The 12,728-nt window shown below is 33.9% G+C and overlaps 1 protein-coding gene across 1 annotated transcript in view; it reads right to left on the bottom strand.

Annotated features, from left to right (window-relative positions):
- Positions 1–3,296: 3,296 nt before the first annotated feature.
- The window catches only part of LOC149567575 (PHAF1 protein At3g51130), a 93,866-nt gene continuing 84,434 nt past the window's right edge, over positions 3,297–12,728 (bottom strand). Inside the window, exon 15 of the mRNA XM_089820813.1 lies at positions 3,297–3,926. The gene's annotated coding sequence lies outside the window, so the exon portion shown is untranslated. The remainder of the gene's footprint in view (positions 3,927–12,728) is intronic.

The following is a 12,728-nucleotide window of genomic DNA, read 5'->3' on the forward strand; positions in this document are numbered from 1 at the left end:
CAAAAAGTACAAAAATAATATTTTGAATATTTTTCTTTTTCTTTTGATTTTGGTAATTTTAGAATGCCTACCTCTTTATTGATAACATATTAAGACATTAAATAACAAAAAAATTTAAAGATTAAAAAAATTAATTTAATATTTTTCAATTTAATTAACTTGAAGAAAACAAAACCTATCATCCTATCATCATTTCGTTGCACTAAAGAAACATGCAACTGCTAATATGCATTATTTGTACTTATCACTACAATTAACATAGATAAACATATTTTCTGAATAGTTCAAAAAACTTACATCATTTCAAATTGTTTATTTGACCTTTATCTTTCTAACCAAACTTTAAATCTCTAACAAATGGAGATGCATTCTCCTAGCATGTGCATCTTTAATTGGTTCACATCCTAGTAATTGTTTATAGCTCTATCTTGTTTCACAGCTACAATTTCAAATTGTCCTACTAAAATATAATGGTGTGTTGTATGATCGTTACTTCCATGTGTCTTTATTTTGAAGTTACGTGCATAATTAAATGCCCTATGTTCATTCACAATCATGCACTTGCTCTAGCTTAACCAAACACATTATTTTTGAAATCTTTAGGTGACAAGTTTTCGATTTGTTTATCTTAATGCAATAAAATTTTGAAATCTGTTCATTTTTTTAATTATATATTTGATTATTAATGCAGTCAATCTAGTTTTAGTTCACAAGAAAGACTGAAATTATGGGTTATTAAGTACACAAATATCTCCAAATAAGAATCAAGTTTGTACCGAAAGAGATTTTTCATTTGCACTCAGTTGAACCCAAAAAAATTACGGAAACTTTAATAATTATATTGTGACAATCGTGTGACAACTTGCATGCTATAATACTAAAATACAATCAATTAAAAAAGTTATATTGCATTCTTAATGTTCAGTTACAACCTAATATCAACATGCAAGAAATGATAATAGGATAAAACTTGAAAAAATAGTATATTTGCATGGTTAATTAAGACTATTGGCCACAAAAATTCACTCCAAATTTTTGGACCTAAGATACAAAGTTTGGAAGATATTCTTCTCAAGGACTAGTATATGCCATAGCAGCAAAAAAAACATATAAGAATTTTTGAAATTTAAACTATAAATCGGGGAAAATAATAAAAAAAATTTAAAAGTATATATTTATATGTTAAATTAAAAAAAGCTATTATTTTTTTAACACATTCTACCTTAAAAAAAACTATTTGTCATTTGCATGACATAGAAATACAATGTGGATAAAATAGAGAATTGTGACCATGGATTGTCTAAAATAAAGAGCGAAATATGAATTGTCCAAATGAAGAGTTCCTCTATAATAACAATTTGTAGAATACAATAATGTAAGCTTGTCAATAAATGATTCTTTGTCAAAATTTATACGAAGAAGATAAAATTATTGTTAGTAATTCTAATAACGTGAGTGAAGGATAAAATGCTATTATAAATACTTTATTTCAAATTGTTATTTATATCAAAAGAAAGCATATCACATAAATTGCACTATCTAACAAATTCTGAAAATTTTAAAAATTAGTGAGGCCTCAAACCAACAATAATAAACATCTACAATTTTGTGCCAAGGAATTTTGAACTAGAAATCTTTAAAGAATATATCATCTAAATAAAAATCTAATAAATCAATAAAATCAATAGAAGTGAACATTTCTTATGGTAGAAAATGTTGAATAGATATGAATAAACCATTTTAAGAAATTCAAAATGTAAAAACCAAATCACATTCCAAAGCTTTGTTGTTGAATCATAGTTTTAAATTTAGTTAAAAGTACTAACTTGTGCAAAGTACAAGTAATAGATACACACAAAATACATATACATAATACATTCTAGAATAGATATGAATAATATCAAAGTAAGCTATAGAAAAACACAATGACCAAGATTTTTACGTCCGAAGATTGGACCTAATGGTGCAATGCTAGGTCACATGAAGATCTAAGGTGATGTTTAGCAACCAATAGAATATGTATCACAATTTGAGAGGACAAAATATTAGAGGGGAAAAATATTACCAACACAACATTATACCTCTCGACTTCTAACAAGACTTTGAGAGGACATATTAGAGGGGAAAATATTACCAACACAACATTATACCTCTTAACTTCTAAGAAGACTTGGATTAAAAAAATGAGGCTCTCAAGTTGTCACAATCGAACAAAACAATGATATTGCAAATAAATTAAATTAACATTAAATAGCCATTTAACTAGAATATGGATTATGGATTATTTCTTTCTGGACAGCTAATTTACAATGTTACCATTGTGGAAAAAGAGAGACCGTCAATTGTTGTTTGGACTAGATAGTCGGCGAAACTTCACAATAACAATTATTTGGGGATGCTGAGGTCCCTTGGTGGAAGCAAGTTTGGAATAAAGTTTCTTGGTCCAAGTGCAATTTTTTCATGTGGCTAATGGCTCACAACCGTTGTCTTACCTGGGATAATCTTTGTAAACGTGGATTTCAGGGTCCCTCTTATTGTGTTTTGTGTGGTAATGGAGAGGAGTCTGTCTCCCATCTGTTCTTCCATTGCTCCTATTCTACTCAGATATGGCACCTTTGGTGGAGCGCTTGGGGTTGCTCTTGTCGGCATGCTTCCTCTTTGCCTGAGTTCTAAGCCTGCTTGGGTACTGCTCCCTCCAAGAAAATGGCATTCAATTTAGATAAGGATTACGCACAGAATTAAACCATGTGATAAGTATCAACTATTCGACAGTATCGAAAAAAAAATACCATCTAAATATAAATAATTAAACCACAAAATATGAAGTCTGAGCAACCAGCTGAAATATAACAGTAAAATATTCTCTTCGATTACAAATCCCACTAAAATATAAGTAGATTTAACATTTTTTATCTTATAAATTTAACTCAAAGATTTGTGTTCTGCACATTGAACATTGTGTTTAACAAATTACTTACCAATTTGAATATGATGGTTGACTCTTGTAGAAATATTATTTATATGTTATTGAATGTATTTGTAATCTCCTACACAAGTATGCTGCTTCCCAACTCCCTACATTCTTGAAATTAGTTGCAATTAGTTGCATCTTCTATACACGTAGCGGCAAACTCTTGTTTGCAGTCATGTTATAGTAATGTCACACAACTACTTTGTCAATTGCGGTAATCAATGTGATTTAAATACGAAAATTATTGAAAATTGCAGTAAACCTTTCTTTTTTTTTTTTTCCAAAGATGAGGATTTTGGGGCCAAAAAAAATCATACGCAACCAATTTGCACAAAAATGAGGCTGATGAGGACGTTTTGGACCTTTTGCTTCAAATTATATATATATGACATGATGAAGAGAAGCAATTAGCTTCTATTCAAGAACACATCCATTTTGCATGTATACATCCATCTTTCGGTTCATAACTGGAGGAATGAAACCGGGTGTTGTTTTTGCACATCTGAAGCAAGCAATTCCAGATGACTAGAGCCTAAAGAGCTGTCATTATCTTATAAAGGCCATTTTGAAATCCTTGAATATATACAGTACAGAAGCATGCTACACAAACTGCCTCTTTATCATGAAAGAGAATGATTTGAATTTAGCTGGCAGCAAGCTTGACATAACCCATACTAATGATGTGTCCATGTCATCAGGTAAAACATGGTATATAAGTACTGCCTCAAAGATTAATAGCTGTACATAAATTATATCCACACAAACACCACGTACATTGTATTAACACGTCAAGAGCTTTCAGTCATAATCCCAATCCTTCACATTATCTGCAACATCAATAGCATTAGATACCCTGCCAAGAACTTCCCAGACTGAACCATGTTCATCATATCAGCGGAATTCAAGAATCAAGACAACAGAACATCTGAACAAAGATCCAGCGTGAACCAATCACCTGCAAATTAATATATATGAAATGAAATCAAGAAATTAGAGCTGAGTCGTTGATTTAAAAACAGCTAACATGTTAAGGTAGCAACCCAAAACAAAAAATCAAAACCTACCCATGGTTTAATTATGTCATATTAAATTCCATATGCATATTTGATAGTCTCAAATATTTTGGTGTATGTTTTTGTTTATACCAAAACAAAAAAGTTATATAATTGAAGCTTGTTTTTAATTAAGGATGACTTACATCAAATTTTAAAACATTAAATCACATAGTATTTGGCACAGTTGGAAAATTAAGGATTTTTCTGGCATGTGTGGGTAGGAAATCTGGTGTGTATCCGATACAGATACAGATACAGGGATACATGCACCGAAGGAGGGGCAAGGGAGTTTCCGACTGCTCTGATTTTACTTAATTTTCAACATAAAGATGTTTTGGAATTCTTATGCAGTAAGGATACTAGAAGACCCCTTCAAAAGTTAGATTTTGTTGACTGCAAAATTATTTAACATTTCACTCCAATAATCAACTGCTAGGGTTCACCTATAGATATATTTGGTACCATGAATAAAATAGTAGCAATGCTACTATGATTTCGTAATGTCCACTTGACCCTACTTAGACTAGAACCGTATCCAATGCTAGCGCTTTAAAAATCAGACATTCATCAGGATATGATATGCAAGTGATCTTGTTTAGTAAGACTAAGAACAAAGTTTGCAACAAGTTTCTTTTAATTCAATAATTTGATTTATTAAACCACAAACAAGGTTGTGGTTCTTCCCTCTACATGAGACTTATTTATAACAAAGTGAAATGTATATCCCTTCACAAGCACAATAACAATTATAATCATGGTTACCAGGAGACCCGTCTCCTACACCTGGAGACGCGTCTCGGAGACCCCCAGTACCGGAGACACGTCTCTAGGTACCGGAGACGTCCCCAAAAATGTTTGGATGCACGAGGTTTTGGTTGCCATCTCCAAAGTCCCCCAACCAACAATTGATGTCTCCCACCAAAAATATTGAGCATAAGGCGTCATAAAACTCCTAAATCTTATCCTCTATCATCACCCCTTAAAATTTTGTTATTACTTATATCATATATGTTAGTAATTATAATGATAGCCACTATAGTTTTCCAATCAATTTGCTTAATTGCCTCTAGAAAGACTTGTCAATGATATATAATTATTTCTTTATTAAACAACAATTAAAGTCTCCAAGTACCCCCGTCTCCTATTTTTGAAAATTAGCCGTACCAGTAGCAGTACCCGTCTCCAAGGTCTCCAAGTACCCCAGTCTCTTGGTAACCTTGATTATAATGGTTGTTGCTACTATTGTTCTAATAATCGCCCATCTCAGAAGGTTTCCCATTTGAATTCCTAGAATATAAAATACAATAGAGCTATTTCTTTCCGCTTGTCATGCCTGACCATAATGCTACTGAAACGTCAATTGTGTAACTGCTGAAATTAAGATGATCTGTAAAAACAGCAAACTTGAATTTCCCAACAGCTTTAATATAATTATTCAATGCCAAGAATCTATTGATCCAAAAATAAAAACTGTGCCATTAATTAGTAACAATTAATGAGTTGAACACACTTCGTATCCTCAAGTTGTATATCCGATGGAAAGTAATTACAATAATTAAGAAGAACATAATCAAAACGAAAGGGATTGCCAGCAAAAATGTTCAGCTCTAAAAGTCAAAGTTCTTCAGGGCTTGTGATCATAGTCTGCAAAAACTTTTTAGTTCTCAAAAATCATTTTGCATAGAATTATGATGTCAATTTCAAAGTAAACCCCTAGCTTATGCAGTCATCTTTATACTATTCAAATAAAATTTGTGCCCCATATAAATTGTCAGAGGCATCACAAACGGGTTTGCATGGATTGATGTCAGTAGTGAAATCACCTAACATACACTGTTCCCAGTCTAAGATCTAGGCAATCCAAAATCTCATTTAACAAGGTAGTTTATAGACTTCCAAATAATTGCTTCCAAATGCTTCGCAAATAGACTTAAAGTGTTATCCTACCATCATCAAATATTTTGGAAAATGAAACTAGCTTCTTGTGAAACCCGAACATGACTTTTTTGGCATAAGAGCGGCAAAGGCAATGTAAATACGCATAGAAAGCTTTTATAGCAGAGATTATGTGGTGTTTCTTACAAGTAACTAAATGGTTTGTGATTGACATAGTAAGTAGACAGACAAGCAACTTAAAAAGATCAATAGAAAACCCCAAGGCCAAGCAAACGTTATGAGTACCCATGCAACATAGATGATTGTATATGGTAAATAAATGAACTCCAAATATAAATGAGATCATTTGAATACCTATACAAATAAATAAGAAATATGTCCATTCAATATACATATATTTAAGGTACTGGATTCTTCTGGTTTATGCCCATGGCCCACTCCAGTCCTTCCAAAAGCAGGTTTGGATGCAGTTCAGGGTGGGTTCAGCTCACACCGTGTGTTTAACCTATCGTACCAAGGCTGAATTTGCAGAAAATGTTTTCTGGCTCAGCAGGACCTCGGGAGAACTAGCAGCGTTTTTTGCCCCCTTTTTTGACTTTTTTTTTTTCCTTTTTTTTAACAAATTGGTCTATTTTGGCCAACTGAACCCTCTAACCCAAGAATAGAACACTAAAACGACCAACAAGGTGAAACATATCTAGTTTGTGCATTTGTGATAAACAGAACTTCTTGCCTCTATTGCTGAACTTTCTTGTTTTCCTGCCATTACTCGAGTCTTGAAGGGTGATTGATGCCTGCCTTGAGCAGTTTTCTGAAACATTCTTATGTTGTTGCAATATTAGAATATTTATTTAGACAACTTTACTTTTTTGGTATATCTAGTTTGTGCATTAGTGGAAACCAAAACTTCTTGCCTCTATTGCTGAACTTTCTTGTTTACCTGCCATGGCTCAAGGAGTGTTGAAGGGTGATTAATGCATGCCTTCAGCAGTTTTCTGAAATATTCCTGTGTGGTTGCAATATTAGAATATTTTTAGAATATTTATTTAGACAATTTTTCTTTGTGGGTTTGGTAGACCTTGAAAATTTCCATGCCAAATTGCATCATAAATTTTCAATTTCTCCTTAAATAATACCTTGGTAAGTATATTTTCACCATTTCAGAGGAAGAGATGAGTACTCGCGAAATAGTGAAATTTCGTTGTTCTTGTTGATACAAGGCAAGCACCCTGCAAAGAGGATATTTTTCGCGATTTCGCACAACTAAAGATGAAAGGGTTGCAAAGTAGTGATTTGTCATGAGATTGCACATACAAACACAAGGTGACTGCAAAATAGCATTTTAGCTATTTTGGTGGTAATTCTAAGAGGGAAGTGCTAAGTGGCAATTTTCGCCATTTTGAAGAGAATTAGTGAACCACATAGCAAAAATGTGAAATGAATATTTTTATAAGTGAAGTAAGTCATTTCACATACATCAAAGTACAAGGCATTAATAGCAGAATGTTTATAGTGACGGGTAAGCGAAGTGGACAAGTGGCTGCTTGTGCAAATTGTCTAAACTCATAAATGAGAATTAAAAGAATAAAAGGCAATAAGTTATTAAAGGTGAGAAATCATTCTTTGTGAAACACCATTTTCAAGCTGCAAAAGGATTTGGAGAACAAGAAAGTGAGTTGCGAGGAAGCATTTTCAAGCTTTGAAAAGCCGTAAGTTGTGTTTTCTTCCTAAATTTGAGATTCATTTTCAAATGGCACCCAAGAAAGAGGTTAGTGCTAAGAAAAAGGTAGCTGTCAAGAAGGATAAAGGTGAAAACATAGATAAAACAATCCAGAAGACACTCCTAGAATTATTTCCAGACTCCTGTGCTACTTGGACCATGTCTATATTCTCTGATGAATATGGTGGGTGTATGGATGTGAATTTGTCAGTTTATGGTAGGTCTTTGTTTTGGTACTTTTATGCAAATACAGATGAGAAAGAACCTCAAAACAATGCTTGGAGACTAGACCTAGGCAAAATTATAGTTCAAAATGTGTATGTAGACATTGAGCTTATCAATTTCCTAGTTGAACATTACGAAACAGACACAAGAACAGTTAGGAAACCAAACGAAATGCCTCTACTGGTCATAACTAGGTCTTGCATTGAAGAATGTTTTGGTTGAAGTACTCGGGCTCTTACCAAAATAGACACAGATCAGTTTAGAGTTGACTACGAGAGGACAATGAGGTTCAAGCTTAGTGAAATTGCACATTTCATGAATAAGGGACGAAATAACAAATTAATGCCAGTTGAGAACATGGGTCCTCATTCTATTGATAGGTTTATGGGCTTTTTCAAGAAGACTTATTATGGATGGGCTCAATTGTTTGGAGAAGACTCTAAAGAAAGGATTCTCCTTTATTACATGTATATGTCCATAAGGATTCAAAACCCTCATTCCTATCTAGAGTTCGACTTTGCTAGTGAACTTGAGAAAACCCTTCATGCACAATTAGCTAGTTGGAGGACTACCGAGTCGTTCAAAAATTATTCTCTGTTATGCCATCTGCTACTGTTTCAAAATGTTGACCAGTTCAGAAGTTCTTTGAAGCTTACTACCACTAATGAACAAGGCAACCCATTACCTATCCAAATGTGGTGCAAGGCTTGGGATAAACATGGCAGAGATGGAGATTTCAAGATCTTTAGAGATGTGTTTGTCGTGTGGATTACTAGACTGCTTGGAGGTTCAATTGCCAAAATACCCAAGCAAATCAAGATCATGTTGAGGCCCAAAGAATATCTGCCTAATAGGAAGTATGAGTTCAACTTTGAGGGCTGGATATGCAAGCTTGAGTTTACACTGATTAGGTTATATGGATGTATGTAGCAAACACATAGGCTACCTCAATTTTTGTCTAAGAGGGTAGGTTTCCTTGAATTTATCTAGCAATTGATGTGGATAGAAAAGGACATACCTAGGAGAAAGGGGAATCACATGCCCCATTTTATGAAATTTGATGGCTTCATAATAGGGTACTCAAATATAAAGCAGGTGCAAGAGTACTTTTCGAATAGCTTTGTGTTTCAAAGTGAAAAAGCAAGACAATATGATCCTGACGAACATATTAAGTCTTTTATTGCAAAATTTGATCATCAGTTTAATATTGAGAAAGACATCATAAGGAGTTGTGATCATATTCCTGAGATAATGCAGAGGATGAAGAAGTGGGGTATTCTACTAAATATTGAGAAGCAAAGGCTAAGTACAGGACTTCCCTGTTTCTATGATGAAATTGAATTGGAAGCCATTAATCTAAAAATCTGTGCATTCCTGAGATTTCCAAATTTACATGGCCCATGCATGCACAGATTTCCAAATGGACCAATGATTACATGGTAGTGCCTGAACCGATGCAAGTGGAAGCCGCAACTAATGAAGAAGATGAGGTTGCAATTGGAGAATGAAGAACACAAAGATTTGCTAAAGTAATTTTTAGTTTATGCATAAGTAATTAGTTAGTTATGAATAGTCATGCAATGAAGAGATCTGAAGCTCTGTTGCACCACTTTGTTTTGTATAAGAAGGGGTACTAGGATCTCATTTTAAGATATAAGTTATATACAATACAAGTTATCCATGATACAGATATAATCCTATGTTTTGGATATATTTCCTCTTTTATGCAAATATTATAAAGCAGTTTGAACTTTAATGGTTGATGCACTTGATAAGGAAGAGATTCAAAGTATTAGTTCAGCATAAGTATAATAGAAGTATAAGGAGTTCCTAGTAATTAGGTTTGAGGATCCTCTTTGGTGTTAGGAGTTTACTTCTAATAAGATAAAGTAAGAGGTTGTTGTTGCTGGTTATAGATTCCTTTCGTTCTCTATGTGTTGGGGAGGTTCATACCTCACCCCTATTGTTTGTTAGATAGTAATCGATTCCTATCCCTCACTACGTTGAGGTGAGTATCTTTGATTCCTTAATTATATAAAAGGTGGCCCTCCCACCCGTATTGATTATGGAACATATTTAATCAGGGACTATTCGGATATTTTGAGATTTACGCAATCTACATTGTTTTGTTGTTGTTTCTTATGTCATATAGCAATATAAAGATACTCCTTTGATACTCAATTCGGATATCTAGATGTTCAATAATTCATTTGTCAGTATTGTCCTTTTGAAATCATGTTATTGTTGATAGATTGAACTTTTATGTATCTTCGATCATCAAATATTGCACGCTATGTAATGTTTGTCAAATTGATCTCCATAACCGAGGTTAAATTCATTTACACTAGGGTTCATATTCCTCAAGTTCTGTGTCCAATAACTGATGGTGAGCACGCTGTCTTCAAGGGTTTGATGATACTTTGATTTAGGGTTAGACTCTATTTACCCAATGGCAAAGAACTAGTCTAGCTATTATTAAGTTGATCAACAGTTATAATTGGTGAGGATCTTTATCTGATTACCAAAATCACCTTATGTCATTGTTATCATTTCCATCATACATTTACATTTAAAAGACTCATTTAAGCATTCAGCCTTACACCTATGATTTCTCCTTGAGAAATAACTTTCTATCTCAAGAGTATCAATCAATAAATTCTGCATAAGCTATATCAAACAACTTTCATAAGAGATACCCACCTAGGTGAGCAGATCCTGAAGTGAAGAGGACTTGATCATTGAGCATTAATCCTAGTCGTTGGCTGAATTGTGTTGGATTACTCAGCATTGAGCAAGCAAGGCTCATAGGTTTTCCTACCAACAAGCCGAGGAACCAACATGGTTAATGCTTTTTATAGCACCTATAAACTCTATTTATTTCAGTGATTTGTTAATACAATTAATTCCATTTTTTTAAGTTTCATGCAATTGTTCGAACTTCGATCTCCCCAAAGACATTAAAGAGGAAGATTTCAACAAAAGATTTAGGTTTTTGTTTTTTGGTTGTTTGTTTTTTAATTTTCCTTAGAAATTTTTTAACAAAATGAAATGAACTCTACAGTTTTGTTTTATTTTTCCATTTTGGTTGACTTTGCACGTTGTTTATAGATTCATACAATGACAAGCGCTTCTAACAATGAGAACTAGTTCAAAACAGGTCAAAACTCTCCACTATGAAAATGTGGAAACAGTAAAACTACCAGGTAGCAAAGGTTATCTTTGGATTTGTAGCCATTGCAAAGAAGAAATAAAAGCTCCTAAAGTTGAGGGAAAACACATTTGTGTTTTATCCCTTAGATTGGCATCAAGTTTCCTCTGGCAAGTCAAGAGTTCCTAGGAAGCCTCAAAGTAAAATCCTTCTTGCAAACTCTATTGTATTGAATATATTGAAGAGCAAAGACAAGTAGATGAAGCAATTGGGAATGCAATTTGTCATCCTTTAGAAAAGTTAAAAAAAGATCGAGAGCCTCTATGGCACTTGTTTCCAATCAAGAACTCGTAGAGGGGCATCCATTTTTGCATACTACACAAGAACCAATGCCAAATAAGAGAGCAAAGGGGTCCTTGGAAAAGGCATTTCATAATGAGGGTAGAGAGATTGCCAAGAAAGACATAGCAAGATGCATTTATGTAAATGGATTGGCATTTAATGTTTTAGATTACAGTAAAAGCAAGTTCTGAAGGGACCCGAAACCCTTTACAAAAACCTAAAGATAAGCAATAAAGCACCACCAAGTTTTACAAGGACTTGAAACCTAAAGTTTAAAAACAACAAAACCAGGTTTTACAGGGACCTGAAACCAAAGTTTAAACCATAAAAAACGACCAGGTTTTACAAGGACCTGGAACCTAGTTTTTAAACAAGTTGGAAAGCAAAAAGAAAAAACTAGGAAAACCGCCCAGACCAACAACCAGCATACCCGCTCCATAGCCAGCACCTACAGTAGCTCTTTGATAATGTTCGCCACCTCTTTACTTGCTTCTACAGTACTCTGGATAATGTCTTCCGGAGAAAGAACATGAGCCTCAAGAGCCTCAACAACTTTTTTCCTTGTGCTCTGCCTAGCTCTCTTACTAGGACCACCTAGACTCTTCCATCCTTGCATTACCAGGAGACGTTATCTCCTCATTACTCTTCTTACCCAGACTGGCCACCGCAATACACAAACTAGAAGTGACCTATTCCATTTTTTGACCACTTTCCTTTATAAGGTAACGAAGCTCCTGTTCATATTCTTTAAGCTTATTAGGGATCTTACCAATTTGCACTTCCATTTGAATTCTCCTGGTGCATTCAACATCCAATTATTTTTGCATAACCCCCATTTTCTTCTTAAAAACCATTATTTCATTATACAGCCAAGAATCACTCTAAAGAGAAGTTTTCGCTTTAAGGATTGGCATTTAATGTTGCTCGCTCACCAGACTGGAAAAAAATGGTCAGATCGATTAATGAGATTCCAAAGGGATTCCAAGGGTCGAGTTATGAAAAGGTGTGAACTACTTCAATGGACAAAGAGGTGAAACATGTAGACGATGCCTTGAAGCTCATCAAGGATTGATGGATCGAAACATGTGTCTTTAGATCTGATAGATGGAAAGATGCAAGAAATACTCTTTGATCAATATTATTGCAATGTTCATGAGAAGTGTAATGCTTAAGAGCAGTGGATTGTGAAGAGTAAGTAAAGGACAATTAATTTATTGCAAAAATTCTTTTCCAAGCCATTGAGCAAGTTGGTGCTCAAAAATATTGTACAGTTGATAATATACAATGTCAAAAATTATAGGGTTGTTGGGTTATCAGTTGAGAAATGCTATGATCACATTTTTTGTATATATTGTTGTCCATTCACCCAAC

The sequence above is a fragment of the Cupressus sempervirens genome, chromosome 3 (assembly GCF_028749045.1).
Source record: "Cupressus sempervirens isolate cs-2001-9-10 chromosome 3, ASM2874904v1, whole genome shotgun sequence".
Taxonomy (NCBI): domain Eukaryota; kingdom Viridiplantae; phylum Streptophyta; class Pinopsida; order Cupressales; family Cupressaceae; genus Cupressus; species Cupressus sempervirens.